The 26,236-nt window shown below is 44.1% G+C and overlaps 1 protein-coding gene across 2 annotated transcripts in view; it reads left to right on the top strand.

The window, feature by feature from the left end:
• Positions 1-26,236, top strand: part of hao2 (hydroxyacid oxidase 2 (long chain)) — a 70,943-nt gene that overhangs the window by 3,709 nt on the left and 40,998 nt on the right. Inside the window, exon 1 of one of the 2 annotated variants that reach the window (XM_086006801.1) lies at positions 1,661-1,893. The exons of the other annotated variant lie outside the window; for it this stretch is intronic. The gene's annotated coding sequence lies outside the window, so the exon portion shown is untranslated. Of the gene's footprint in view, positions 1-1,660; positions 1,894-26,236 lie in introns of those variants that run through there. 2 annotated transcript variants of the gene reach the window in all.

The following is a 26,236-nucleotide window of genomic DNA, read 5'->3' as shown; positions in this document are numbered from 1 at the left end:
TGCCCCCACCAATGTCTCCAATTCCACATCGCTGAATCGAGTAGCCCTCTCCCTCTCCCTGGCAGCAGCCATGGCACAGAGCTGTCTCAGTAGCTGAGAGCTCGCACTCGAGCAGCAACGCTGATAATGAGCAGCTGCAACTTGAAATGACCTCCCCTTTAAGAGCTGGACTAAGCTGGAGTCGAGGCTTGAAGGCTGATTGCTGAACGCAAGTCCGCTGAGATTGGGTAGCGCTCTGGCAATAGCGCCCCTGCAGTATAGCACCCCTGCAGTACAGCACCCCTGCAGTATAGCACCCCTGCAGCGCTCCACTGAGACCATCAGTGCCTCATTTATCGCCCCACTTCACTCCTGGGGCGAAAACGCCCAATTTTGCAACATTTTTCAATGGATTTTGCCGGGTGCTAACTTTTCAAAAAGTTAAAAGTTAGCACCTCAATTTCGTGCCCCAAGCCTTTTTTTTTACCAACCTCTCCCTCAGATGAGTGTTGCCGCCCTCTCCCTTTTCCTGTGAGAGTTATTGAATCCACATTGCTATAGAACAGTTACGCAAATACCTATTGATTTGCCATTGACCTGCAGTACGTTTTATGAAATGTGGTCAGGCTGCAGTTGGGAAGGAACATGCAACTGAAGCTTGCTGATCCCAGTGCCACTTAAAATTGCCTTGACTGGGCAATTCATTTTAAAACATCTCTAACTGCATATTAATAATGTGGGATGTACTCATTGGGCAGGATTTTCATTGGGCCGTGAAGGCGGGATTGGAGGCGTGTGGGGGGTTAAAATCGCGAAATCGGGGGGCACGAACCCATCCTGCCCCCAACCCGCCTCCATGCCAGTTTCAAAGGAGGCGGATACCCGCCCCGCACTGGGACCCGCCCCCCCGAGGCGGGAAGGGGATTAGTGCCAATTAACTGCCTGTTAACAGGTAGTTAACAGGCAGTTTTTAGCCTAATCCCTATTTTCATTGGTGAAATGTGGGATTCCCGACGGCTCCAAACCATGCCAAGTTAGCGAGGCGGGCTGTCGGGATGAAGGGCTTGGAGGGGTCGAGATGTCCAGTGTTCAGGTGAGTGATGGGTGCATGAGTGCAAAGGTAAGTGTGTTTGGTGTGTGTAAAGTGTTTAAAGAAGTTTTACTTACATGTACTTACCTTTACAGCCTTCCTTCCTTCCTTCAGGTCTCGGGCGTCCCTCATCTCACCGGCACAGAAAGCAGAATGGCCGCGAGCTGTCAAAAGTTGCAGCATTCAGCTTTCTGTTCCGGGGAGATCTCTAAATCATCCTGAGAGGAAGGAATTAACCTGGAGTACAGATTGTCAGTGTTTGACAGCTTCAAACAGCTGTCAAACGCTGATATTTCATCTGTCAAAAGGTCTTGACAGATGAAATATCTATCTGTGACATCACCTGTTGCCGGGTGGCCCTTAATTGGCCTGCTGAGCCTGCTGGGCGGGCTCAACAAGGTCAATCAAGTCAAAATCGCATGAGTTGGCTAGAACTCGATGGAGCCGGGTCTACAACCCCGAAAGTTGTAGTCCCGCCTCCTCAATGAAAATCCAGCCCATTACATTTTTCAAATATTTCTGTTGAATTTTTACTTTGTTGTTTTAGAACCATCACAGTGAAGTCAGCATGAACAAAAATGGGACAGTTTCAGGTACAAGACAGGCACTAGGACCCCAGGGAATGTCCTGTGTTCACTTCCTGTTTTACAGAAAGATTTTCAGATGATAACAGGGATGCTTAGCTGCCTGAATTCTTCCACTTCCTCATCGGGACAGTGGAGATACTAGGAGAGGAGCAGAGGTTGGAGTTTTCATCCATCAAGTCCGATTTTGGCTAAAGTGCAGGCTTGAAGCCAAATTTGTTGCACTTTCAGAAAGTGAAGGTATTGTTTTCTAAACAAATGCTCAGTTAAGTGCAGATACTTCTTTATTAACAGCTAGTACCAGTGATATATGATGCATGATTATTCATATACATATATATTTAGAGGACGGAAACTGACAACATCTTCAACGAGAAAATGTTTGTGCATTTTAATTTTATTTATTACTTGTTTATTGCATGTTCTCTCTTTTCCTCAAATGTTGCTACAATAACATTAACAGACCTGCTATTCTCTTCACTCACTTGGAGTGACATTCATTCTCATCATTTAATAATGGCCCAGTAATTCGGGTCCAAATGCGTGAGTACGGTCCGGGTACTCACGCATCTGGCCAGGTGAAATGCCGGCGTTCAGGAAACACCGTGCATGCGGAGAACGCCGGCATTTCCGGTCCTCTGAACGAAGGGGTTCAGAGGCACAGCACGTGCGACTGCACAGGCAGCGCGTGCGCAGTGAACTTCGTCGATTTCATTCATGGATTCAGTGAGGGTAAGTCCTTACAAGTTACACTTGAAAAAAGCATGTGTAAAGTTGTTCCAAGGCTGCGGAGGAAGATATATTTTGTCGTGGAGCTTCTGAAAGGCAATATTTTTGTTTGGGAAAGTGAGGAAAGTTATTTTAAGAAATGCTGAGGTTAGTTTTAAAGTTTAAATTTTTTTTTTAAACGGGTTTTCAGTACGGTAGGTAGAAGGAGCAATTGTGGCTGTGTGAATTGAATGTGAGAATGAGTGTTCTAAAATGAGTAATGTAACATTTCCAACACTTTTAAGAAAGAAACTTTTCATCAGTAATAAGTAATTATGTATGTATGTCCGCATATATTCCTTTACGTATATGTATGTATGTTTTATATTCCTTTACTTATGTGTATGAATGTATGTTTTTAATTATGATTTTCCAATAAGTTACTTTCTCTGAAAGTCATAATTAAATACATACATTCATACACATAAGTAAAGGAATATATACATACACGCAAAGGAATATATACAGACATACATACATAATTACTTAAAAGAATATATTACTGATGAAAAGTTTCTTTCTTAAAAATGTTGGAGTCATTTTCACATTTAATAAACACAGCAAATTCAATTCACATAGCCACAGTTGATCCTTCTACCTACAGTACTGAAAACCCGTTTTAAAAAACAAAAATAAACTTTAAAACTTACCTCAGCATTTCTTAAAATACCTTTCCTCCCTTTCCCAAACAACCGCAGCCTCTGGAGCAACTGTACTCATGCTTTTTTCATGTGTAAGTTGTAAGGATTTGACCTCACTGAAAGCATGAATGAAAGCGGCGAATTTTACTGCGCACGCGCTGCCTGTACAGTCGCACGCGTTCTGCCTCTGAACCCCTGCATTCAGAGGACAGGAAATGCTGGTTTTCCCCGCATGCGCTGTGCATGCTGAAAACCGGCATTTCCTCCGGACAGACGCGTAAGTACCCCGACCGTACTCGCGCGTTTGGAAGGGAATTACTGGGCCAACATTTTACATGTCAATAAAATGAAAAATTTAACAATTGCACGATTTGCCCCCTCGCATCTGCGACTGAGGGTTCAAGGAGGTGCATTGCGCAACAGGTCATCGTCGTACGTATCCTCACACTGTTCCCTTTCGGGAACTGTATGAAGTGGTGGAAGGATTTCTGGCCACGTTAACACTCCTTCCGTGACCATAACCATCTTCATACCAGCCATTAGGGTGGTTAGTCCTATGGCGTGAGGGTTTTACGGGCTCCCACAACCCATCTGATGGGGGGGGGGGGCCACACACACCCGCGGACGCAAGTATCCCGCTGGATGTCCACCCAGAATTTATAGTTGGAGCTCCGACTCCACTTGCCGGGACTGTCTGGAGCGGGGTTTGAAACCCTACTCCTTCTGGCCCAGCGGCGGGGATGCTTACCGCTACGCAAAAGGCCCACTCCGCGCAAAAGGTGACACCCATACGTTTCCTGCGCCTTTTCCCTCCCCGTGACTGGAGCCCTATGCTGCCACTTGAAAGACCAAGCTATCAGCTGTCCTTTTTGCGGTGCCTTTGACTTCTCATTACCAATGATGAGCAGGCGCTGCGCCTCCACCTCGTTGAGGAGATTGCTGAGGTCATCATCAGTTCAATTGTGAGTTCTTTTAATGCCGTGAATTGTGCTCATTCCAGCCATTTCACGTTGCTAATCAGATTGGGCCTTTGGCGTAGCGGTAGGATCCCCGCCGCTGGGCCAGACGGGGTAGGGTTTCAGAACCCCGCTCCAGACAGTCCCGGCAAGTGGAGTCGGAGCTCCGGCTCTAAATTCTGGGTTGACATCCAGTGGGATATTTGCATCCGTGGGTGTGGGTGGCCCCCCTCCTTGTATAGCTTGTGGGAGCCCGTAAAACCCTCCCGCCATAGGACTAACCACCCTAATGGCTGGTTCAAAGATGGTTACGGTCACGGAATGAGCGTTAATCACGGTCATAAATCCTTCCACCACTTCATACAGTTCCCCAAAGGGAACAGTGTGAAGACACGTATGACGACGACATTGCTAAATAAATAAATGGAATATAAAAAATTATTTTAGGGCTTTTAAAAGTCTTTAAATTGCTTTAATTCTGTTTAAAACTACTTCAGATTCTTCAAAATAATGTAAACGTTTTTAAAAGTTTATAAAAGTTACCAAAAGCTTCATAAAAATACCAAAAACCTATTTAAAATGCTGCTTTGCATGTAAAAATGCTTAGCAGCTTGTGAGAAACATTGGGGGCGTGTCCTATTAAACTGAGACCTCAAGGGGCGTGTCTCACTTGCACAGCGCGCTCCAGGCTTCGCGCTGGCTGCACTCCTGGGCGGCGTGACGTCAGACGCTGCCCGGGATTCTTCTTTTTCAAACACGAATTCCAGGCGTCCCTGGAGGTGAAATGTCAGCGCGTCGGGTAAGTGCATATACGGGGCTTGCACGCGTGGCAAGCCACCGACCCGAATTACTGGGCCAATATTTTTATTACACTTTTATAGAATTATGACCACTCAAGCACCATCTATACCCAGAGGGCAGCAGGGCATGGCACCAAGCCAGTGCCAGCAGCCAGGAAATTTTATTAAGAAAGGCCCGATTGACACCTTTTATAAGGGGGCCAAAAAGAACCATGTAATGTCAGAATTTCTGTGAGGATCCATGCCAGGAATCAGGCCTGGACCCATTGGTGGGCCCCAATTACACTTCTGATCCAACCTTACGCCAGGTTTATCCTGACATGCAGGTTGCTCAGTGGTAGGGAAGCTACTGCGAGGAATTCCCTCCCCTTGGCCCTGTCACCTCCAATGTCAGGAATTGTCTTTGGGCTGGAAAGAGGTTCCGCCCACCGTGCCTGTGCGCAAATTAGTAGCAGGTGATACTGTGGGTTCCCAGGCCCCATCAGAAATCCCACGTCAAGCCCGACATGCACCACAGGAATACCCTTGGGGCTGAGGAATTTTGGCCCTGAGATGGGGTATGGCTGCATTCCCTTAGTAACTGCAGGTCACATGCCAATCGAGTTACTTGAGATGTTTGAAATGGGCATTATTACAAGTACATTGTGATTGGCTGTTTGTCTCTCATTCCCGTTTTCAAGTTCATGTTGGAATAAATTGGCCAACATAAAATTAGGAGTACCCACTAGTTTGATTGGTGGCCATTACATTTGAGCAAAAACAGAGTAACTAACTCTTTTTGATAGTCTTATTTACCACCAGTCCATACTTGAGTCAGTTAAACGGTCAGTATAGTTGTGTAAAACAACACTATATTGTGCCAGTTAAATAGCCACTTGTGCCAACAAAACAGCCAATAAATAGACTAATAGGTATAATAAGTAGTTAACGACTTGCCTGTTTCACCTATAGGGTTAAATTTTATAAGTTAGTGCTCGCAGCACAGAGTTTTGTGTAAGTCAAGTACAAATCAGGAATTTGAGCAAGGCGATCAACAGCCTGCATGATTTATGCACTACTTGTAAAATTGACCCCTTGCAGTCCATCAAATAGCCAATAAAATGAAGTGTAAGCTATTGATCTGGATCTCAGAATTCATTGTGCGATTGCTGAAGTAAGTTAATAAGTAATGCAAATTGCTGCCATTCTAGACTTTGGAGCCGTTCGAAGCTTTTCCCATGGAATGATTGTTGCTGCAAGAGACTTTCAATGTCATCTGCTGGAACCTTATACTTATTGATGAAACATGATCAAAATGGATAAAAATACATTGGGCATAATTTGCTGTCAAAATCATGGTGAAGCTAATGTCACTTGCAGTGATTTATGTACAAATGGTGCAGCAACTTCAGGCGAGGGGCAGATACGGGCTTAAACTCAAATATCCAAACATTGCTGTCCGAGTTGCACTGCTCCACCATTAGCTTCACGAAAACGGCATCTTGCTTTCTGCCTCACCGTTGAAATGTACTGAATGGCGTGAAGTTGCTGTACTTGCGTAGTAGATACAAACTAAACTCACCACAGAAAGTTAAGTCTTGTCCATTTCAGTCTAAGTAGCCTTTTAACTATGTGATAAGTGTTAATTACTTCCAAACAACATCTCTGGCACTGAAATGTAAACTATTACAAGTATGGAGTCTCAATTTTTCAGGTTTTAATTGTTGTTGAAGATTTTTAAAATGTAAAATTTAAAAAAAATGTTTTCCTTTTCCTTTCTCCAAATTAAGATGCAGAACCTCAAATGTAATAATATCTGGATTGTTACCTGAGCCATGTGCAAATTGGCATAGGAACAAGCAGATCAGAGCGTTAAATGCGTGGCTCAAAGAGTGGTGTGGGAGGAAGGGGTTTCGATTCATGGGGCACTGGCACCAGTATTGGGGAATGAGGGAGCTGTTCGGTAGAGACGGGCTCCACTTAAACCGGGCTGGGAACAGTGTCCTGGCGAATTGAATAACTAGGGCTGTATATAGGGCTTTAAACTAAAAAGGGGGAGGGGAGGGGTCAGGTGAGGGAAAATTTAGAAATCCAAAGAGGAAAGTCAAGGCAATGGGGCAGTATAGCGATTTGGGTAAAAATAAGCAGAGTGTAACAGGAAGGGACAGAGTGTTTAACAGTAATAGTGCATCAGCGAATAAGGTGAAAACAGGGAATAATGGTAAAAAATTAAAATTAAAGGCTCTTTATTTGAATGCATGAAACATTCATAACAAAATAGATGAATTAGTGGCACAAATAGAGATAAAAGGCTTTGATCTAATAGCCATTACAGAGACGTGGTTGCAAGGTGACCAATGTTGGGAACTAAATATTCTAGGGTATTTGACGTTTCGAAAAGACAGGCAGAATGGAAAAGTTGGGGGGGGTGCGTTATCCCTGATAATAAAGGATGACATAAGAACAGTAGCGAGAAAGGATCTTGGCTCGGAAGATCAGGAAGTAGAATCAGTATGGGTGGACATAAGAAATAACAAGGGGCAGAAATCACTGGTGGGAGTAGTTTATAGGCCCCAAACAGTAGCTATACCATTGGACAGAGTATTACTCAACAAATAATAGGAGCTTGTAACAAAGGAAATACAATAATCATGGGGAACTTTAATCTTCATATAGACTGGGAAAATCAAATTGGCAAAGGTAGTCTGGAGGAGGAGTTCATGGAATGCATTGGAGACAGTTTCCTAGAACAATATCTCATGGAACCAACCAGAGAACAGGCTATTTTAGATCTTGTATTGTGTAATCAGACAGGGTTAATTAGTAATCTCATAGTAAAAGATCCTCTGGGGCAGAGTGATCATAATATGATAGAATTTCACATTGAGTTTGAGAGTGAAATACTTAAATCCGAAACTAGAGTCTTAAACTTAAATAAAGCCAATTACATAGGTATGAAGGGTGAGTTGGCTAAGGTAGATTGGGAAATTAGATTAAAAGGTATGATGGTAGATAAGCAGTGGCAGACATTTAAAGAAATATTCCAAAATTCTCAACAAATATACATTCCATTGTGAAATAAAAACTCCATGGGAAAAGTGATCCATCCGTGGCTAACTAAAGAAGTTAAGGATAGTATTAGATTAAACGCAGGGGCTTATAATGTTGCAGTAAGCCTAGGAATTGGGAGAGCTTTAGAAACTAGCAAAGAATGACCAAAAAATTGATAAAAAGGGAAAAAATAGAATGAGAGTAAACTAGCAAGTAATATAAAAACAGATTGTAAGAGCTTCTACAAGTTTGTAAAAAGGAAGAGTTGCAAAAGTAAGCATTGGTCCCTTAGAGACTGAGACAGGTGAAATTATAATGGGGAATAAGGAAATGGCAGAGACTTTAAACAAATATTTTGTATCTGTCTTCACAGTAGAAGACACAAAAAGCATACCAAAAATAGTGGGGAACCAAGCGGCTAATTAGAGTGAGTAACTTAAAGTAATTAATATCAGTAGAGAAAAAGTACTTGAGGAACTAATGGGACTAAAAGCCAACAAATTGGCTAACAAGGGAAATTAGGGATAGCATAAGATCCAAGGAGAGGTCATATAAATTGGCCAGAAAAAGCAATAATCCTGAGGATTGGGAGCAGTTTAGGATTCAACAAAGGAGGACAAAGGGATTAATTAAGAAGGGGAAAATAGAATATGAGAGTAAGCTTGCAGGCAACATAAAAACTGACTGTAAAAGCTTTTATAGATATGTGAAGAGAAAAAGATTGGTGAAGTCAAGCGTAGGGCCCTTGCAGTCAGAATCAGGGGAATTTATAATAGGGAACAAAGAAATGGCAAACCAACTAAATATTTTGGTTCTGTCTTCACAAAGGAGGACACAAATAACCTCCCAGAGATGCTGGGGAACATAGGGTCTGATGAAAGGGAGGAACTGAAAGAAATCAGTGTTTGTAGGGAAATGGTGTTAGGGAAATTGATGGGACTGAAGGCCGATAAATCCCCAGGGCCTGATAATCTACATCCTAGGGTACTTAAGGAAGTGGCCCTAGAAATAGTAGATGCATTGCTGATCATCTTCCAACATTCGATGGAATCTGGAACAGTACCCATGGATTGGAGGGTAGCTAATGTTACCCCACTATTCAAAAAAGGTGGTAGAGAGAAAACGGGGAATTACAGGCCGGTAAGCCTGACATCGGTAGTGGGGAAAATGCTAGAGTCCATTCTAAAAGATGTAATAGCAGAGCACTTGGAAAACAGTGACAGGATCGGACAAAGTCAACATGGATTCACAAAAGGTAAATCGTGCTTGACTAATCTACTGGAATTTTTTGAGGATGTAACTGGTAAAATAGATAAGGGAGAACCAGTGGATGTGGTGTATCTGGACTTTCAGAAGGCCTTCGATAAGGTCCCGCATAAGAGATTAGCGTGTAAAGTTAAGGCACATGGGATTGGGGGCAAGGTATTGACTTGGATAGAGAACTGGTTGGCAGACAGAAAGCAAAGAGTTGGAATAAACGGCTCTTTTTCCGAGTGGCAGGCAGTGACTAGTGGGGTACCGCAGGGATCGGTCCTTGGACCTGTTGAAGTGCCTTACTTCTTAGCTCTGGGTAATGACTCAATACACTCTTGGATTCGTCAGACGGACAGGCCTTTTATTTAACTTGCAAGGGGAATCAGTACCTCCACTCAAGGGGTGAGGCTACTATTCCAATGATACAGCGTAAGCGTTCCATATTTATACAGTGTAACAAACAAGTTTGATTGACATTCCTTTGTTCCTCTATCAGAGTACATTTTAGATTAATCATCAGGTCTTATGACATATTGACAGAAGGATCCTGGACACATAAGTCAACCGTTCATCTATAACAGGACATGAATCGTGTAACCGGACGTCCTCTTTAATCTTAATCATGTATCTGGAGACTAGGTTTGCTTACGGTCGCAAGTTGTTAGGTCAGTGGGTACCTCAAACGGAACCCATTGTTTCACTTCTACATTCTCATTAGGTGGGCAGACATCTGTTCTTGGCTGTAATCCAGGTACGTGCAATAGCTCTAGTTACACATCGACTCTTAACCTGTGTCAAGTCTGAAAACTTTTACCCAGCAAGCACCTGAAATTAACCCCTTATAATATGTAGATTTCCTCATTCCCCCCTTTTGTCCTTTCTAAGGACAATCTATTTCGCTAAGTTTAAGAAATTCTACATCAAAGGTCTCACCCTTAATATCCTCATATTCAGACATCATTGGTACTGGAGGAGTTGACGTCAATAAGAACTTTTGTACACAATAATTTTAAACAACCAATCAATAAACTAATTAGAATTATTATCATCACAATTGCAATTAAGACTTCCAAAATTTGCTTTCCTAGTGCTCCTCCCCACCCTGAAATCCAATCCCACATGGACCACTGTTCAGGTTGACGTAGTTTCTTTACGGCCTCCTTTATGTGGTTTACCAGGTTGGTGATATTTTCTGAACTATCTAGAATATAGGTGCAACATTCGGTTTTTATGATTGCACATGTGCCCCCTTTTGCCAACAAATAGTCCAGAGCCATGCGGTTTTGTAAGGCAACAGTGCGCAAAGCCACCATTTCTGCGTTTACATCACTAAGAGCATCAGCAGTATCATTGGCTATTTGTTCCAACACTGCTGCCATGTTTATAGATTCTCTTGCTAGCTTCCCTGTTCCATACCAGGGAAATGCTATAGCAAAGAACCTTTCAGTTTCTGTAATGGCTCGTTTTGCTCGTGTCCCAGGGTGGCTATCCAAAGATGAAATATGATGTATATAGGGCACTACATATCCCAAATAACATGACCCAGCCCAATTTTGTGGTAACCAAGGGTATGCTCTATGCCCACAGATGAAATAGGTGTTATTATAGGCTTCAAATTTGTTCCATATCTGGTGCATCATTCCTATTCCTTGTTCTCCTTTCCAGGTTTTTTTGCTAGTCAAATTTGTACTGTGGACAGGTTCCACCGTCCCCAATAGGGCCATTCGACTGCACCCGGTGGTTTGGTAGTAGTTTTAATTAAAGTGTAGTTACATTTGCACTCACTCCATCCAACCATCAATCCTTCTCCATTGTCGTTTACCAGACAGACTTCTCCTTTTGTATTATTTATGGTTCCCATTGACGTCACTAATAGACTCTCTGGATTCCTTTGATTATCATATTGGGGATGAAACCACCCTTCAAATTTTATAAGATTGTATCCTGCATCTTTCCATTCATTTTCCAATTGATCTGGGTTTAAACCATTTTGGGACACTGTACCAGGGGCATCCTCATTGTTCCAGGTAGTATTAGATTGTAATAACCACCCTACCATCTCCTCCATTCCAAAGGGAATGGGCCGTAGGGGTATTCCACCCTCTGCATGTATAGGGGTGTGACTGCATATCCAGCATTTAGTAAGGTTCTGTCTTTTGGCATACAAATAACTCATGTATAGCCATGCTTGTTTAACAGCCTTCTTCCTCTTCTTCCCTGTTTCTTATCTGTCCTATTAAGTTTTCTTTTCTGAGTGGCTAATGTTGAAATAAAGGGCTGTGTAACTGGATTGTTACAAAACATTGGCCTGGCCGTCAGGGCCAGTCCTCCCTTTGGATTACCACTACAGATAACCCCTTCATTCGCAATTCTTTCACTTGGTGACACGGTATCGGGGCATGTAACCCATAGCTTATCAAGCTTCTGTCCACTATCTTCTTCTACTATCTTATTCTGCCTAATCCTAAGACTCAGGGGTTGATACGGGGGTACCTGCATAGTGTGATCCTGAAGCTGAACCTTCATAGTCTCGTTATAGCATATAATATAAAAGAAATCACTGTTTAAAAGTACACATTCTTCTATGCATGGTTTGCCCTTCAGGGGATCTGGGTAAATCAATATGGCAGTTTCAATTATCGTTGACAAAGAGAACAGTCTTGTTAAAGTCCAAATCCAGTTCATCTTGGCAGTGTATTGTCTTCAACTGATGCCTTCTTACAATGGGACGCGTGTATCCATGTTGGTCGCTCCTTTACTTTTACAGCGGTGTTTGTTGTCAGGAGTACTTGGAAGGGTCCCTCAAATCTGGGTTGAAGGCCATTCTTTCGCTTGAAGATTTTTATGTAGACGTTATCTCCTGGCTCGAAAGTATGGCACTTTCCTTCAGCGGGATCGACCTGGGCTTCCTTCACCTGTTGATGGAAACTAGAAATGCATTTGGTTAGTGCAATGCAATAACTCAACATATCTTCCTCCATTTTATGAATGTCCATTTGTTTAGCTGTTAAAGGTGCCGAAAAGGGCAATCTTTGTGGTCTTCCCATGACGATCTCGTGAGGCGACAATCCTGTAGTTCTGTTGGTAGCAGACCGCATTGTCATTAAAGCTATGGGTAACATATCAACCCATTTAAGTCCAGTTTCTTTACACAGTTTTGCAAGCTTGTTTTTCAGCATCCCGTTATATCTTTCCACTAGTCCAGCCGACTGTGGATGATAACTGCAATGGAGGTGCTGGTTAATCTGTAAGGCTTTGCATAGTTCCTTAATCACTGTTCCCGTAAAATGGGACCCATTGTCACTTGACAGTTTTGCTGGTATCCCAAAGCGAGGTACAATGTCCTTCAATAAACATTTAGCAACAGTAGTGGCGTCACTCTTTCTACAAGGAAACGCTTCAATCCATCTTGAAAACATATCAACAATAACTAATACATATTTAAAGCTCATACACACAGGTAGTTCAATAAAATCCATTTGCAAGTGTACAAAAGGGCCCATGGGGTTTGGGTGGGATGCGGGCTGTACCTTCTTTATTTTCCCTGCATTCATGGTCTGGCAAATAGTACAATTTTCACATATTTGTTTTGCCAACTTTGAGATTCCTGGTGCATACCAGGTCTTGAGGATATAGTCCGCCATCCCCCCTTTGCCCGCATGGGTGAATTTATGAACACATCGGGCAATTGGTGATAATAATGATTTGGGTGCCACCATGCGGCCGTCATGATGAACCCATAAGCCGTCAGTGTTTTTAAAACAATGATTAACAACCCATTCCTTTACTTCATCAGAACTGGCCCTATCTTGATGGGTCAGCACATCATCTAAGGACGGGGGCTGCGGTATCTCTGGCTTTTCCCTAACAGGGAAGGCTGAAACTTGTCGTTCAGTACTTGATATAGCTACTGACTTAGCAGCGCTATCTGCAGCAGCGTTTCCAAGCGCAACCTCATCCAAATGCCCCGTGTGCGCTTGGCACTTAATAATGGCAATCTGCTTAGGTCTCTGGATGGCTAATAAAAGGTTTTGAACCTCGTGCATTTTTTAAATTTGGGTTCCTGATGACGTTAAATAACCGCGAATCTTCCAAATCTGTCCATAATCATGAGCTACTCCAAAAGCATATCGAGAGTCAGTATAGATATTTACAGACTGCCACATAAATTCATAGAGACATCTCCTGATAACAGAAAGGAGTGTTCTTCCTCAAATTCTTCTACTTTTACTGTGAGGGGAGTCAATTGATTCAAGCGTTGTAGTATTCCAGCCAATCCAGCTATCGGGGTCTTTTTCCCATTAATAGGCATTCCTTCAGAATATCCTTTCCCTAACACCGAAAAGGTTACTCCTGTATCTACTAAAATGACATAGGTCTCCCAGCTATTTGCATTTTAATTTCAGGTTCGCTGCGTGAATTTAAAGAAACAACGGGCATTTGGTGGTCTGTGGCGCCTGGGGCTGCTGGTGTCAGTCAATAATTCTGCTCTCTATTTCTCCTAAATCCCTGTCCGTTTGTAGGGTAACCTCCTGACTGGTCCGAAAAAGGGTTATGGACAGTGAAATTAGGACCTTTATTCTCTAACGGAGGTCCATTATTGGAGGTTTGGTTCTGACGATTTTTCGCAGGGCATTGGTTTGCCCAATGTCCGGGTTGTCCGCAATTGTAACAATTACCAGATCCTCCATACCCTCTTACTCTACCACGTCTTCCTCTATATTCCCCTCCATTCATCCTTCTATAGTTACCTTGTTATCCTACCATAATAGAGGAGAAAGGTGTTTCTTCGGGGTAATCTTTTTTTTTCTTCTGACTCAACAAACATAGAGGCAGTCTTTTTATCTGGCTGTTCTCTATTTCTCTCTTGTCTGTTAAACATTCCTCGAGGCAAGTAATTCTTTCTATATTAAATGAAGCATCTGAGGGAAAGGGTCTAGTCTTATTTACAGTCCATTTGGACCAATTTGGTAGGTGATCAATGGATGATTGACCACAGTTCTTTAACATAAAGGCTGCTGGCGTGCCTTTCTCGGGTGGCTTACTGGTGCTAGCACCCATTTTAGCAGCTTAAATGGTTCACTTAAAACAATCTAAACTCCTGTGACAATCCGTGATCTGCGTTGTACGCCCCTACAGATCAGATTAATAAACTATACATACGTATCAAAATTACAGTCACATCCAATCTTCTTGGTCTTTACTTCAAATCAGTGTCACAAAGTCCTTGACCATTTGTCACTCCGAGTGCCTTTAGAGTTTCGGCGCCTACTTTATGGTCCCGGCCTTCACGTGGGGCATTTGCCCTCTTAATAACCGGCCTGAGGCTAGGCGACTGAAACTCAGCACTTCCCGACTGAATTTAGTCAACTGACTGCAACAAGGTTTTTTAAAAAAATATTTACAACACATTAAGACATATCCTTATGCTTTAAAACTCGAGGGTTCTCAACCCTCGTGGAAGGTATTTCTAACTGGGGAAAATACTGAATCCACAATAGCTTAGTGGATCATGTAAAAGACATCACTATTTTCTCAACAATACATTCCGCCGTGGGACTCACTTCCCCGGCTTGGGTCTTTTCCAACCCCTTCTGCAGTTTTTTTTTCCAGCTTAAATATTTTAGTTAAAACATACAACAATTCCGTAACACTCTATGATCTGCGTGGGACGCCTCTACAGATCAGACATGGCTAAACATTAATACATATAACAATAAACAATAAACAATACACTTGTTAAACAACAACCAAAGTGTTACTAAATCCCCAACCTATGCAGCCTTACTGGACGAAGTTGATTGATAATAACAAGTAGTTAAATACTCACTCTCATAAACATTAAACATTGACACTGTGTTTCAGACAAGCGCCCACTCTTCTTCCCTCTACCCTACTCCCTTTAGCCAAATCTTTAGCAAAAAGGGCCTTCAATTTGTCCCAACTAACTTCACCCACTCTCTCTCCTTCTACCCTACTCCCTTTAGCCAAATCTTTAGCAAAAAAGGCCTTCAATTTGTCCCAACTAACTTCAAGCTGGAACCTTGCTAGTTCAATTTCCAATAAATCGCTAGCTCCTTAGTTAAATCAAATTCCTGACTTAACCTTCTCTCTCAGCAAGCTGGAACCCTGCTAGTTCAATTTCCAGTAAATCGCTAGCTCCTTAGTTAATCAAATTCCTGACTTAACCTTCTCTCTCTGGTACCTTTATTTCAGCGCTTCCTACCGTCCTTTTCTGCACGATCCTGTTCGCGGGGCGTCAGCGCCTCATGGCTGATCCTCTGTTCTGTTTCTGAAAGGGAAGCAGTCACAACGGCAGTTTAACCTCCGAACCTTGTGAGTCAATTACCCGATGGCAGTACTGTCCAATGGAATAAACAGACTATGCGCAGCTATGCTTCTGGCAGGGAAAGTCCCAAAAATGTGGCAAAACACCACCTTCGGCCGATGGGATTTTTCCTAACCGAGCAACGTACTCGGCGTCTGTTAACTCACCAATTGGTACAGCAAGCCATCTCGGTGGAACCTCCAAATTGTTGAAGTGCCTTACTTCTTAGCTCTGGGTAATGACTCAATACACTCTTGGATTCATCAGATGGACAGGCCTTTTATTTCACTTGCAAGGGGAATCAGTACCTCCACTCAAGGGGTGAGGCTACTATTCCAATGATACAGCGTAAGCGTTCCATATTTATACAGTGTAACAAACAAGTTTGATTGACATTCCTTTGTTCCTCTATCAGGATACATTTTAGATTAATCATCAGGTCTTATGACATATTGACAGAAGGATCCTGGACACATAAGTCAACCGTTAATCTATAACAGGACATGAATCGTGTAACCGGAGGTCCTCTTTAATCTTAATCATGTATCTGGAGACTAGGTTTGCTTACGGTCGCAAGTTGTTAGGTCAGTGGGTACCTCAAACGGAACCCATTGTTTCACTTCTACATTCTCATTAGGTGGGCAGACATCTGCTCTTGGCTGTAATCCAGGTACGTGCAATAGCTCTAATTACACATCGACTCTTAACCTGTGTCAAGTCTGAAAACTTTTACCCAGCAAGCACCTGAAATTAACCCCTTATAATATGTAGATTTCCTCATTCCCAGCTATTCACAATATATATAAATGATCTGGACAAGGGAACTAGATGTAATATCTCCAAATTTGCAGACGACACAAAGCTGGGTGGGCATGTGTGCTGTGAGGAGGATGTCGAGAAACTCCAGGATGATTTGGACATGTTGGGTGATTGGGCAGAAACATGGCAGATGCAATATAACATGGATAAATGTGAGGTTATCCACTTTGGTAGCAAAAACAGGAAGGCAGATTATTATCTAAATGGCAATAGATTGGGAGAAGTGGAAGTGCAACGAGACCTGGGTGTCCTTGTGCACAAGTCGCTGAAGGTAAGCATGCAGGTGCAGCAGGCGGTTAAGAAGGCAAATGGTATGTTGGCCTTCATAGCGAGAGGGTTTGAGTACAGGAACAAGGATGTCTTGCTGCAGTTGTACAGGGCCTTGGTGAGACCACATCTTGAGTATTGTGTGCAGTTTTGGTCGCCTTATCTGAGGAAGGATGTTCTTGCCATGGAAGGAGTTCAGCGAAGATTCACCAGGCTGATACCTGGGATGGCAGGAATGACGTATGAGGAGAGATTGGGTCGATTGGACTTGTACTTGCTGGAGTTTAGAAGAATGAGAGGGGATCTCATTGAAACTTATAAAATTCTGACAGGACTGGACAGACTAGATGCAGGAAGGATGTTGCCGATGGTCGGGGAATCCAGAACCAGGGGTCACAGTCTAAGGATAAAGGGTAGGCCATTTAGGACAGAAATGAGGAGGAATTTCTTCACCCAGAGAGTGGTGAACCTGTGGAACTCTCTACCATAGAAGGCGGTGGAGGCCAGTTCATTAAATATATTCAAGAAGGAATTGGATATATTTCTTAAAGCTGAAGGGATCAAGGGGTATGGGGAGAAAGCAGGGACTGGGTACTGAATTTGGATGATCAGCCATGATCGCATTGAATGGCGGAGCAGGCTCGAGGGGCCGAATGGCCTACTCCTGCTCCTATCTTCTATGTAAATCCCCATGACCTGACAGCCTACATCCTAGGGTTCTAAAAGAGGTGGCTACAGAGATAGTGGATGCCTTGGTTGTGATCTTCTGAAATTCCCTAGATTCTAGAACGGTCCCAGCAATTGGAAGGTAGCAAATGTAACCCCACTATTCAGGAAAGGAGGGAGGGAGAAAACAGGGAACTACAGGCCAGTTAGCGTGACATCCGTCATTGGGAAACTGCTGGAATTCATTCTTAAGGAAGTAGTAAGAGGGCACTGAGAAAATCATATGATTAGGCAGAGTTAGCATGGTTTTATGAAAGGGAAATCGTGTTTAACAAATTTATTGAAGATGTAACTAGCAGGGTAGATAAAATGGAACCAATGAATGTCGTATATTTGGATTTCCAAAAGGCATATGATAAGGTGCCACATAAAAGGCTGTTATGCAAGATAAGGGCTCATGAGGTTGGGGGTAATATATTAGCATGGATAGAGGATTAGTTAACGGAAAAAAACAGAGAGTAGGGATAAATGGGTCATTTTCCAGTTGGCAGGCTGTAACTAGTGGAGTGCCGCAAGGATCAGTGCTTCAGCCTCAGCTAGTTACAATCTATATTAATTACTTAGATGAAGGGACCGAGTGCAATGTATCCAAGTTTGCTGACAATACAAAGCTAGGTGGGCAAGTAAGCTGCGAGGAGGACATAAAAAAGGGTATCAGGACTGCCAAAAGGAAACAGACACTGCGGATAGAGGATCATTTCCACAACAACTCGGACCCCCGGCGCATGTGGCAAGGCATCCAGTCCATCACTGACTACAAGAGCAAAAACACCAGCCCCCCGGTTAGTGATGCCTCCCTTCCGGAGGAGCTTAACAACTTCTACGCTCGCTTCGACAGGGACAACAGGGAGCCGGCTACCAAAGCCTTGCCACCCCCGGATGACCAGGTGCTCACTCTGTCGACCTCCGACGTAAGGGGTGTTCTACGCGGAGTGAACACACGAAAGGCTGCTGGACCGGAGAGCATCCCTGGACGGGTACTCAAGGAATGTGCTGATCAGCTGGCTGATGTCTTCACCGCCATCTTCAATCTGTCATTGGCCCAGGCAGTAGTCCCTACATGCTTCAAGACCGCTACCATTATTCCTGTGCCAAAACAAACGGCTGTGACGTGCCTGAATGACTATCGACCTGTCGCACTCACACCCATCATAATGAAGTGTTTCGAGAGACTGGTCCTGGTTCACATCAAAGCCAGTGTTCCCGCCTCTCTTGACCAACACCGGTTTGCCTATCGTGCAAACAGATCAACGGAGGATGCAATCACAACTGCTCTACACTCTGCACTGAATCACTTAGATGGTAAAGAGACCTACATCAGAATGCTGTTCATAGACTACAGCTCAGCATTCAACACTATCGTCCCCAACAAGCTGGCCACCAAACTCCAAACTCTTGGCCTGAACACTTCCCTCTGTAACTGGACCCTGGACTTCCTAACAAACAGACCCAGTCTGTCAAATTAGGTAACCACACCTCCCCCCCCCTGACCCTGAACACGGGGGCCCCACAAGGATGTGTGCTGAGCCCCCTCCTCTACTCCCTCTTCACCCACGACTGTGTGGCTGTTCATGGTTCCAACACCATCATCAAGTTTGCGGATGATACCATGGTAGTAGGCCAGATCACCAACAACGATGAGTCAGCCTACAGGGAGGAGGTCCAGCATCTCGTGAAGTGGTGCGCCGATAACAATCTGGCCCTTAGCATCAAGAAAACCAAAGAAATCATTGTGGACTTCAGGAAGTCTAAAGGCGGAAGTCACCCCCCCATCCACATCCATGGGGCTGTGGTGGAAAGGGTGGACAGCTTTAAGTTCCTCGGAGTCCACATCACGGAAGACCTCTCCTGGTCCCTCAATACCTCCTCTCTGGTGAAGAAGGCCCAGAAGCGCCTATATTTCCTAAGGAGGCTGAAGGGATGTAACCTGTCACCCCTGATCCTCTCTAACTTTTACCGCTGCACAATAGAGAGCATCCTGACGAACTGTATCACAGTATGGTATGGCAGCTGTAGCTACTATGACCGGAAAGCCCTGCAGCGGGTAGTCAAAACTGCCCAACGCATTACCGGCACCCGGCTACCGACCATAGAGCACATATACCAGAAACGCTGTTTACGGAGGTCACGGTCAATCATCAAAGACCCTACCCACCCCAGCCACAGTCTGTTCACCCTCCTGCCATCTGGGAGACGCTACAGATGCATTCGCACCCGTACAGCCAGATTTAGGAACAGCTTCTTTCCCAGGGCTGTCATCCTACTGAACTCCACAAATAAACTCTAAAGCCTGCACATCTGCCAATGCACTTTATTATGGTTATGTTTATGTTAATGTATTACAAGCCAAATGTATGTTGAATGTTTAAATGTCTTAATCTAAATGTACACTCTCGGGAGCCGCAAACCTACATTTCGTTGTACTGCACTTGTGCACTAACAATGACAATAAAAGTTGATTTGATTTGATTTGATTGATTTGATTTAAAGAGTTTGCAAAGGGATTTAGACTGGTTAAGTGAGTGGGCAATAAGGTGGCAGATGGAGTATAATGTGGAGAAATGTGAGGTTATTCAATTCGATAGGAAGAATAGAAAAATAATATTTTTTAAATGGTGAGAAACTATTAAATGTTGGTGTTCAGAGAGATTTCGGTGTCCTCGTACAGGAAACACAGAGTTAGAAATAACAACAGAAAATGCTGGAAAAACTCAGCAGGTCAGGCAACATCCGTGGAGAGAAATTTGAGTTGATGTTTCGGGTTTGACCCTTCTTCAAAACTGGAGAGAAAAGGAACTAGATCGAAGGCAGGGCTGCGATCGGACAAAAGAATAAAAGAACCAAAAGAAGTAAAAGAGATTAGAAGCTAGACGAGATGGTAATAGGCTGGGATTAGGTGTAAAGTGTACTGGCAGGGCAAAAGATAGCTGCCAGGTGTGAGAGAGAAACAAAAGGAAAGGGGGGGGGGAGGAAAGGAGTGGAAAAATATAAGTAAAAATGAAATAGGGGCCGAGGTTATGATCTGAAATTGTTGAACTCGATATTGAGACCGGAAGGCTGCAGAGTGCCTAATCGGAAGATGAGGTGCTGTTCCTCGAGTTTACGTTGAGCTTCCAATCTGCGTTTGGTCTCCCCAATGTAGAGGAGACCGCATCGTGAGCAGCGAATACAATATACTAGATTGCGAGAAGTACAAGTAAATCGCTGTTTCACCTGGAAGGGGTGTTTGGGGCCCTGGACAGTGGGGAGGGGGGAGGTATAGGGGCAGGTGTTACATCTCCTCCGCTTGCACGGGAAGGTGCCAGGCGAAGGGGAAGGGCTGTTTGGGGTGATAGAGGAGTGGACTAGGGTGTCTCGGAGAGAGCGGTCCCTGCGGAATGCTGAAAGGGGAGGGGAGGGGAAGATACGTTTGGTGGTGGGATCACTTTGGAGGTAGCGGAAATGCCGGAGGATGATCCGTTGAATGTGGAGGCTGGTGGGGTGAAAGGTGAGGACAAGGGGAACCCTATCGTGGTTCCGGGAGGGAGGGGCAGGGGTGAGGGCAGAGGTGCGGGAGATAGAACTGACACGGTCGAGGGCAGTGTCAACCACGGTAGAGGGGAATCCTCGGTTGCGGAAAAAGGAAGACATGTCTGAAGCACTGGTGTGGAAGGTGGCATCGTCGGAGCAGATACGGCGGAGGCGGAGAAACTGGGAGAATGGAATAGAGTCCTTACAGGAAGCGGGGTGGGAGGAAGTGTAGTCCAGGTAGCTGTGGAAGTCAGTGGGCTTGTACTAAATATTGGTTGATAACCTATCCCCAGAGATGGAGACGGAGAAGTCGAGGAAGGGAAGGGAAGAGTCAGAGATGGACCATGTGAAGGTGAGGGAAGGGTGGAAATTGGAGGCAAAGTGAATGAAATTGTCAAGTTCGGGGCGAGAGCAGGAAACGGCACCGATACAGTCATCAATGTATCGGAAAAAGAGGTGAGGGAGGGGACCCGAGTAGGACTGGAACAAAGATTGTTCCACATAGCCCACAAAAAGGCAGGCATAGCTAGGACCCATGCGGGTACCCATGGCAACACCTTTGATTTGGAGGAAATGAGTGGAGTTAAAGGAGAAGTTGTTCAATGTGAGAACAAGTTCAGCCAGGCGGAGGAGGGTCGTGGTGGATGGGGACTGGTCGGGCCTCTGTTCAAGGAAGAAGCGGAGTGCCCTCAGGCCATCCGGGTGGGGGATGGAGGTGTAGAGGGATTGTACGTCCATGGTGAAAAGGAAGCGGTTGGGGCCAGGAAACTGGAAACTGTTAAAGTGGCGGAGGGCGTCCGAAGAGTCGCGGATGTAGGTGGGAAGAGACTGGACAAGGGGAGAAAAGATAGAGTCAAGATAGGAAGAGATAAGTTCCGTAGGGCAAGAACAGGCTGAAACGATGGGTCTACCAGGGCAGTCCTGTTTGTGGATCTTGGGAAGGAGGTAGAAGCGGGCTGTGCGGGGTTGGGGAACTATGAGGTTGGTGGCAGCGGGGGGAAGATCTCCAGAGGAGATGAGGTCAGTGACAGTCTTGGAAACGGTGGTTTGATGTTCGGTAGTGGGGTCATGGTCCAGGTGGAGGTAGGAGGAGGTGTCGGAGAGTTGGCGTTCAGCTTCCGCTAGGTAGAGGTCAGTACGCCAAACAACAACAGCACCACCCTTGTCAGCGGGTTTAATGACAATGTCAGGGTTGGATCTAAGAGAATGGAGTGCTGCAAGTTCAGAGGGAGGTAGGTTGGAGTGAGTGAGGGGAGCAGAGAAATGGAGACGGCCGATGTCACGTCGGCAGTTAGCGATGAAAAGATCTAGAGAGGGTAAGAGGCCAGGGGGAGGGGTCCAGGTAGAATGAGAATTCTGAAAGCGGGAGAAAGGGTCAGTTGTGCGGGGGGAAGACTCCTGGCCAAAGAAGTGGGCACGGAGACGAAGGCGGCGGAAAAAGAGCTCAGCATCGTGCCGGTACAGCAAGCAATTAGGAAGGCAAATGGCATGTTGGCCTTTGTTGCAAGGGGGTTGGAGTACAAGAGTAAGGAAGTCTTACTACAATTGTACTGGGCCTTGGTGAGACCACACCTGGAGCACTGTGCACAGTTTTGGTCTCCTTATCTGAGGAAGGATATACTTGCCTTAGAGGCAGTGCAACGAAGGTTCACTGGATTGATCCCTGGGATGAGACGGTTGTCCCATGAGGAGAGATTGAGCAGATTGGGCCTAATATTCTCTGGAGTTTTGAAGAATGAGAGGTGATCTCATTGAAACATATGAGATAATGAGGGTGTTTGACAGGGTAGATGCTGAGAGGTTGTTTCCTCTGGCTGGAGAGCCTAGAGCTAGAGGGCATAGTCTCATGATAAGTGGTTGGCCATTTAAGACTGAGATGAGGAGGAATTTCTTCACTCAGAGGGTTGTGAATCTTTGGCAATTTCTACTCCAAAGAACATAAGAACATAAGAAATATGAGTAGGAATAGGCCACTTGGCCCCTCGAGCCTGCTCCGCCATTCAATAAGATCATGGCTGATCTTGGGCTCAAAGCCACTTCCCTGCCCGCTCCCCATAACCCTTCACTCCCTTATCTTGCAAAAATCTGTCTATCTCCACCTTAAATGTATTTAATGACCCAGCCTCCACATCTCTCTGGGGCAGAGAATTCCACAGATTTACGACCCTCTGAGAGAAGAAATTCCTCCTCATCTCAGTTCTAAAAGGGCTAAAACTTATTCTAAAACTGTGCCCCCGCGTTCTAGATTTCCCCACGAGGGGAAACATCCTCTCTGCATCTACCCTGTCAAGCCCCCTCAGTATCTTATATGTTTCAATAAGATCACCTCTCATTCTTCTAAATTCCAATGAGCATAGGCCCAGCCTGCTCAACCTTTCCTCATAAGTCAACCCCCTCATCTCTGGAATTAACCTAATGAATCATCTCTAAACTGCCTCCAATGCAAGTATACCCTTCCTTAAATAAGGAGACCAAAACTGTACGCAGTACTCCAGGTGTGGTCTCACCAATACCCTGTACAGTTGTAGCAGGACTTCCCTGCTTTTATACTCCAACCCATTTGAAATAAAGGCCAACATTCCATTTGCTTTTTTGATTACTTGCTGTACCTGCAAGCTAACTTTTTGTGTTATTTCCTTAGTGATAGTGATTGTCCTTAGTTCCCCCCTCCCTGTGGCCCCTTGATTCTCCATTATTGGGATGTTGTTAGTGTCTTCTACTGTGAAGACAGATACAAAATATTTGTTCAGAGCCTCTGCCATTTCCCCGTTCCCCATTATTGATTCCCCAGTCCCATCCACTAAGAGACCAACATTTACTTTAGCTGCCCTCTTCCTTTTTATATACCTGTAGAGGCTCTTACTATCTGTTTTAATGTTTCTTGCCAGTTTACTCTCATAATTGATCTTCTCTCTCTTTATTTTTTTTTAGTCATCTTTTGCTGGTTTTTAAAAATTTCCCAATCTTCTGGTCTCCCACCAATCTTGGCAACATTGTATGCCTTCATTTTCAATTTGATACCATCCTTTACTTCCTTAGTTAGCCACGGATGGTGCTCCCTTCTCTTAAAATCTTTCTTTCTCACTGGAATATATTTTTGTTGAGAGTTATGAAATATCTCCTTAAATGTCCACCACTGCATTTCAACTGTCTTACCCTTTAATTTATTTTTCCAGTCCACTTTAGCCAGTTCTGCCCTCATGCCATTGTAATTGCCTTTGTTTAAGATCAGGACACTGGTTTGAGATATAACTTTCTCACCCTCCAACTGAATTTGAAATTCAACCATGCTATGATCACTCTTTCCTAGAGGATCCTTTACTATGAGATCCTTTATTAATTCTGTCTCATTACACAGAAACAGATCCAAGATAGCCTGTTCCCTGGTCGGTTCCATTACATACTGTTCTAGGAAACCATCCCGGATGCACTCTATGAACTCCTCCTCAAGGTTACCATGGCCAATTTGATTTGTCCAATCAAGATGGAGATTAAAATCACCCATGATTATTACCGTACCTTTTTTACAGGCCTCTGTTTGTTGATTTATACTCTGTGCAACAGTATTGCTACTGTTCGGGGGCCTGTAGTCTATGCCCACCAGAGACTTTTTCCCTTTATTAATTTTTATCTCCACCCAAACCGATTCTACATCTTGATCTTCTGAGCCAATATCAGTTCTCACCACTGCACTGATCCCATCCTTTACCAACAAAGCCACCCCACCTCCCTTTCCTTTCTGTCTATCCTTCTGAATTGTCAAATAACCTGGAATTTTCAGTTGCCAGCACTGATCACCTTGCAACCACGTCTCTGTAATGGCGATCAGATCATACCCATTTGTATCTATTGGGCTGTGGATGAGTATATTCAAGGCTGAGATAGATAGATTTTGGACTCTGGGGGAATCAAGGGATATGGGGATCGGGCGGGAAAGTGGAGTTGAGGTCGAAGATCAGCCATGATCTTATTGAATGGCGAAGCAGGCTCGAAGGGCTGTATGGCCTACTTCTGCTCCTAATTCTTATGTTCTTATGTCTCTTTTTTCTTTCTCTCTTAATCCAATCTTTCTTTCCCTCTCTTTATTTCTCTTTCTGCACCTTATTTGACATTGAATTCACCCATGCTAATTTACACTTCCTTCTCATTCCTTGCGCTGTTTATTTCTCAATCCTTCAATCTGTTTGGTTAAGGAGATACACATTTGCTTTCCCTGTTCACTGCGGTCCCAGATGCCCTGTTTCCTCACTGCGACATTATCAGCTCGCACTTTCAGCAACTTTCTATGCAAAAAATTAAAACCTAAACGGGCAAGGGCAAGTCTAGCTAACGGCAGATGCCATTAGAGGTCCTGCCACAGCAGAATTTGGCTCATTAAATTGAAAATAAGATGAGAGTTGCATGTGTTCATTACAGGAATCAAAACCCAATAAAAGTGTGTTAGTTGTTTAGGAATTATTTTTCATTTTTTTTCTGTGCAATATAAGTTACTTCATTATTTAAAAAATCTCAATCAAATCTCCCTGAAGTTTAAATTTTTCTAAAGTATAAAAACCTAACTTTCTAAGCGTATCATGGTAACTAAGGGCTTTTACACTAAATATCAATCTAGTGGCTCGCCTCTAAGCCTTCTCCAAGACTTCTATATCACCGACCATGTGAGAGGAACAAAACTGGACACAATATTTAGCTGAGGCCTAACCAAGGCCTTATACAAGGACAATATGGTACTTTTTGTATTATATAGGAACGCATAGCAGTACAACTTAATACACTATTTGCTTTTGCTACATTCTTTAACCTTTAGAGATTCATGTACTACGACACCTAGATCTCCTTCCCGCTACCCATGTGCATAACACTATCAAATGACATCAGCCAGACATGTGCCAATTTCTCAGTCGCAGTTAGATTTGATTGTAGTTGTGTTTTCTCATCCAAGGTACTAACATTCGCACAAATCTTATATCATCCGCAAACTTGTAGACAGCTCCCCAATGCGATGGGGGTGATTTTCATTCAGAAGTCGGGAAGGAGGCGGGACTACAACTTTCGAGGTTGTAGTCCCGCCTCCATCGAGATGCAGCCAATCCACGTGATTTTAACTTGATTGACCTTGTTGAGCCCGCCCAGCAGGCCAATTAAGGGCCACCCGGCAACAGGTGACGTCACAGACTGAAATTTCATCTGTCAAGACGTTTTGGCAGATGAAATATCATTGTTTCACAGCTGTTTGAAGCTGTCAAACACTGACAGTCTTACTTCTAACCTGAGTCCTTCTACACAGACTCAGTTAGAAATCTCTCCGGCACAGAAAGCTGTAGGCTGTCACTTTTGACAGTTCGCAGCCATTCTGCTTTCTGTGCTGGTTAGATGGTGGACTCCTGAAACCTAGAGGAAGGAAGGCTGAAAAGGTAAGTACAGGTAATTTAAACTTCTTTACACACTTTAGACACACCAAACACACTTACCTTTGCACTCATG

Source organism: Somniosus microcephalus, chromosome 14, assembly GCF_052327205.1.
Source record: "Somniosus microcephalus isolate GS21.2 chromosome 14, FLI_Smic_1.0, whole genome shotgun sequence".
Lineage (NCBI taxonomy): Eukaryota > Metazoa > Chordata > Chondrichthyes > Squaliformes > Somniosidae > Somniosus > Somniosus microcephalus.
This window is presented reverse-complemented; position numbering and strand designations above follow the sequence as displayed.